The sequence below is a fragment of the Lepidochelys kempii genome, chromosome 23, assembly GCF_965140265.1.
Source record: "Lepidochelys kempii isolate rLepKem1 chromosome 23, rLepKem1.hap2, whole genome shotgun sequence".
Classification (NCBI taxonomy): domain Eukaryota; kingdom Metazoa; phylum Chordata; order Testudines; family Cheloniidae; genus Lepidochelys; species Lepidochelys kempii.
This window is the reverse complement of record NC_133278.1, coordinates 10,611,928-10,617,927: the sequence shown is the minus strand read 5'-3', so window position 1 is coordinate 10,617,927 and position 6,000 is coordinate 10,611,928.

Here is a 6,000-nt window from a genome sequence, read left to right as displayed (position 1 = left end):
TGTCATGGAGCTGAGACCTCACCTTCACTTCGCAAAGAAAGTCAGAGGGGAAGAGGTTCAAGGGGAATCAGCCTGTGAGTGAAAACATCCACGTGCTACAGGAGCTGAACATATCCACTGTATGAAGAAGCTCTGGATGGGGAGTGCAGCAGGGCTGAGTTGCTAGTGCTGTCCCTGAGCTTGTAGTAGCTGAGGCTATGCAGACACTCCACCCTGTGCCTCAGGGATGGGAAGAGAATAGTTTTATCCAAAGAACTTCCCCTAGACTGGGAATCCACACCCTTTGTAGAGCACCCACAGGAGGCTGTTTGATGATCCCCCTAAAAGGGAAGTGGTAATAGTGAAACAGGAATGTTTGCTACAGCAGGAAATAGCATCTAAATACTCTGGCTTCTGCTCCAATGTATTCACTATGAGGGCAAGGTGATGGCAGAAAATTTCCATGGGAATGTGTGTATTTTGAAAAAAAAAAGGATAAAAAAAAGAATGAAATGAAAGCATCTCAGCGGTCAAAAGTTTCTATTTCTTCCATATTAAAAAGGAACATTCTGTTTTTTCCCTTCAAAATGACTTTTCCTTTATTTATTTTTCTTACAATAAGCCTAATCTGCTTTCACAAAACATATCCCAGGAGACATTGTTAAGATTCCATTCAGTTACCTAATCATGTGGGGGCAGCATAGGTGTTTCAGGAGAAAAAACCCCTAGCGTTATCCAATCTATCACAATGGTCTACATCTCTCCCACCTACCCCAATATTGAAGTTTTGAGAACTTGGTTGAGGTCCCGAGACACCTCCACCTAGACCATGTGATGCAACAATCAAAAATTATCCACCAGTTTGGTGACCATCTGATCCCATTCTACCCAGCATAGTAGAAAATCACCTCAGATAAGTGGGTAGTGGAAATCATCAGCAATGGATACTTGATTCCATTTCGATCCCTTCTATCCCTTCACCTGTCCTTCTTCAGGACCTTTCTCAAAAATGCCTTCTATGGGAAGAAATAAACCACTTTCTCCACTTGGGTGCTGTAGAATGAGTTCTGTTTCAACATAGAGGGAATGGTTTTAATTTCAGCTACTTCTTAATTCAGATAAAGACCTGGGGTTGGAGACCTATTCTAGACTTAAGAAAACTCAATAGGTCTCTCAAACTACAATTATTCAGAATGGTCATGCTAACACCAGTTATCCCAGCGCTGGACCAGGGGGATTGATTCTCGTCCCTCAACCTCCAAGACACATATTTTCACATTATCATACATCCTTCTCACAGGAGATTCCTCACATTCGTTCTGTGGATGGATCACTACAAGAATAATATACTACGCCTTAGCCTCTCTACAGCACCTAGAGTATTTTCCAAAGTCCTGGCGATGGTGGCAGTGCACCTCATCAAACAAAGAATTATGATATTTCCACACTTGTCTAATCAAAGGCCCTTCTCGAGATGACATGCTAGTTTCTAAACAGAAGGCTGTGGAATTTTTCTCACAACTAGGCCTATAAATAAATACTGGAATTTCAACATTGACACTGGCACAACACCTAGAATTAATAGGGGCCTACCTCAACATGGTGGTGACCAAAAGCCTTTTTACTTACACAAAAATTTGTAACCCTAGTCAACTTGATATCTACTGTGCAAACCAGTCAGAAGGTTGTTTACAACTTAACTTGTTTACAACTACTAGGATATATGGCAGCAACCACCTTCGTGGTAAAACATTCCAGACAACATTTGTGCTTCCTTCAGGGCTGACTCTTGACAGTATATGTCCCGCACAGACATAGCCTGATCAAACCTTTCTCAATACCGATCAGCATCAATTGGACTGGTTGATGAAGCCCCACAAAGTTTGCACTGGATTTCCCTTCCTCCAACCACCACCATCACTAATACTGACAAGAGACACCTACCTACTGGGTTGGGGAGCACACCTACAGGACTACACCATTCAAGTCAAGTGGTCCTCATTAGAGACAATGTTACATAATCTGCTGGAACTATGTGCAGTTGGGAACGCATGCTCACACTTTTTAACACTACTCAAGAACAAAAACATAAGAATAATGGAGGACAACATCACCTTCATGTTTTACATCAACTGGAAAAGGGGAGTTAGTCCACAATCCCTGTGCACTGAAGTAATAAAATTGTGGAACTGGTGCATACAACATGGCATCAACATTCGGGCACATACTTACTGGGTCATCAGAACACCACAGCAGACACACTGAGCAGAAAATTCTCACACAAAAAGGAGTGAGTGTAAGATACTGCAATCCTACAGAAACTATTCAGCAGTTGTGGATTCCTGAATATAGATCTTTTTTCCCACACCAGGAAACAAGAAGTGCCCACAATTCTGTTCAGGAGCAAGCCTGGGTCACCAATCTCTGGGGAATGACTTCCTTATCAGATGGAATGCATATCTCTTCAATGTCTTTCCACAATCAATAGAATGCAGACTTATCCCGAGAACTCCTGAGTAAGTGTATAACAGGAGTGGAAAATCTATAGAATGCAGTAAGGAAGCATCGTGAGACAGGAGCAGAATTAAGGCATCTACAAGCTAATTAGCTCACATTTAAAACTTCAAACAAGATACAGGAAAACATCAAAAAATCTAATAATAGAATTATAGAACTGGAAGAGATCTTGAGAAGTCATCAAGCCCCCTCACTCATGGCAGGACTCAGTATTATCTAGACCATTCCTGACAGGTGTTTGTCTAACCTGTTCCAGGGCTTAACCACCCTGACAGTTAGGAAGTTTTTCCTAATGTCCAACCTAAACCAAATTTGCTGCAATTTAGGCCCATTGCTTATTGTCCTGAACTCAGAGGTTAAGAAAAACAATTTTTCTTCCTCCTCCTTGTAACAAGCTTTTACATACTTGAAAACGATTATCCTGTCTCCTCTCAGTGTTTTCTTTTCCAGACTAAACAAACCCAATTTTTAAAATCTTCTCTCATCAGTCAAGTTTTCTAGTCATTTTTGTTGCTCTTCTCTGGACTTTCTATAATTTGTCTACATCTTTCCTGAAATGTGGCTCCCAAAACTAGACACAACACTCCAGTTGAGGCCTAATCAGCATGGAGTAAAGCGGAAGAATTATGTCTCGTGTCTTGCTTACAACATTCCTGCTAATACATCCCAGAAGAGTGTAAAAGTGTTACACTCATAGCTTTTCATGTATGGTCCCCAGATCCCTTTCCGCAGTACTCCTTCCTAGGCAGTCATTTCTCATTTTGTACATGTGCAACTGATTGTTCCTTCCTAAATGGAGTACTTTGTACATGTCCTTATTGAATTTCATCCTATTTGAAATTTAATGTTGATAAATGGAAAGTAATGCACATTGGAAAACATAATCCCAACTATATATACACAATGATGGGGTCTAAATTAGCTGTTACCACTCAAGAAAAAGATCTTGGAGTTATTGCGGATAGTTCATAGAATCATAGAATATCAGAGTTGGAAGGGACCTCAGGAGGTCATCTAGTCCAACCCCTGCTCAAAACAGGACCAATTCCCAACTAAATCATCCCAGCCAGGGCTTTGTCAAGCCTGACCTTAAAAACCTCCAAGGAAGAAGAGTCCACCACCTCCCTAGGTAACCCATTCCAGTGCTTCACCACCCTCCTAGAGAAAAAGTTTTTCCTAATATCCAACCAAAACCTCCCCCACTGCAACTTGAGACCATTACTTCTTGTTCTGTCATCTGCTACCACAGAGAACAGTTGAGATCCATCCTCTTTGGAATCCCCTTTCAGGTAGTTGAAAGCAGTTGATATCACCCCTCATTCTCCTCTTCTGCAGACTAAACAATCCCAGTTCCATCAGCCTTTCCTCATAAATCATGTGCTCCAGCCCTTTAATAATTTTTGTTGCCCTCCAATTTTCCAGTTTTGTCACATCCTTCTTGCAGTGAGGGGCCCAAAAATGGACACAGTACTCCAGATGAGGCCTCACCAATGCTGAATAGAGGGGAATAATCACGTCCCTCGATCTACTGGCAGTGCTCCTACTTATACAGCCCAAAATGTTGTTAGCCTTCTTGGCAGCAAGGGCACACTGTTGACTCATATCCAGCTTCTCGTCCACTGTCACCCCTAGGTCCTTTTCTGCAGAACTGCTGCCGAGCCATTCGGTCCCCAGTCTGTAGCAGTGCATGGGCTTCTTCTATCTTAAATGCAGAGCTCTGCACTTGTCCCTGTTGAACCACATTAGATTTCTTTTGGCCCAATCCTCTAATTTGTCTAGGTCCCTCTGTATCCTATCCCTACCCTCCAGCGTATCTACCACTCCTCCCAGTTTAGTGTAATCTGCAAACTTGCTGAGGGTGCAATCCACGCCATCCTCCAGATCATTAATGAAGATATTGAACAAAACCAGCCCCAGGACCGACCCTTGGGGCACTCCACTTGATACCGGCTGCCAACTAGACATGGAGCCATTGATCACTACCTGTTGAGCCCGACAATCTAGCCAGCTTTCTACCCACCTTATAGTGCATTCATCCAGTGCATACTTCTTTAACTTGCTGGCAAGAATACTGTGGGAGACCGTATCAAAAGCTTTGCTAAAGTCAAGGAATAACACATCCACTGCTTTCCCCTCATCCACAGGGCCAGTTATCTCATCATAGAAGGCAATTAGGTTAGTCAGGCATGCCTTGCCCTTGGTGAATCCATGCTGACTGTTCCTGATCACTTTCCTCTCATGCAAGTGCTTCAGGATTGATTCCTTGAGGACCTGCTGCATGATTTTTCCAGGGGCTCAGGTGAGGCTGACTGGCCTGTAGTTCCCCGGATCCTCCTTCTTCCCTTTTTTAAAGATGGGAACTACATTAGCCTTTTTCCAGTCATTTGGGACCTCCCGGGGATTTTCAAAAATAATGTCCAATGGCTCTGCAATCACATCTGCCAACTCCTTTAGCATCCTCGGATGCAGCACATCCAGCCCCATGGACTTGTGTTTGTCCAGCTTTTCTAAATAGTCCTGAACCACTTCTTTCTCCACAGAGGGCTGGTCACCTTCTCCCCATACTGTGCTGTCCAGTGCAGTAGTTTGGGAGCTGACCTTGTTTGTGAAGACAGAGGTGAAAAAAGCATTGAGTACATTAGCTTTTCCACATCCTCCGTCACTAGGTTGCCTCCCCCATTCAGTAAAGGGCCCACACTTTCCCTGACCTTCTTCTTGCTAACATACCTGTAGTAACCCTTCTTGTTATCCTTCACATTCCTTGCTAGCTGCAACTCCAAGTGTGATTTGGCCTTCCTGATTTCACTCCTGTATGCCCAAGCAATAGGGGGGGAGGGATAGCTCAGTGGTTTGAGCATTGGCCTGCTAAACCCAGGGTTGTGAGTTCAATCCTTGCGGGGGCCATTTAGGGATCTGGGCCAAAAATTGGGGATTGGTCCTGCTTTGAGCAGGGGGTTGGACTAGATGACCTCCTGATGTCCCTTCCAACCCTAACCTTCTATGATTCTATGAATATTTTTACACTCATTCCTGGACATTTGTCCAATCTTCCACTTCTTGTTAGCTTCTTTTTTGTGTTTAAGATCAGCAAGGATTTCCCTGTTTAGTGAAGCTGGTTGCCTGCCATATTTACTATTCTTTCTACACATCAGGATGATTTGTTCCTGCAACCTCAGTAACAATTCTTTAAAATACAGCCAGCTCTCCTGGACTCCTTTCCCCCTCATGTTATTCTCCCAGGGGATCCTGCCCATTAGTTCCCTGAGGGACTCAAAGTCTGCTTTTCTGAAGTCCAGGGTCCGTATTCTGCTGCTCTCCTTTTTCTCTTGTGTCAGGATCCTGAACTCGACCATCTCATGGTCACTGCCTCCTAGGTTTCCATCCACTTTTGCTTCCCCTACTAATTCTTCCTGGTTTGTGAGCAGCAGGTCAAGAAGAGCTCTGCCCCTAGTTGGTTCCTACACTTTCCAAAAACTTCTTGGATTGTCTGTGCATTGCTGTATT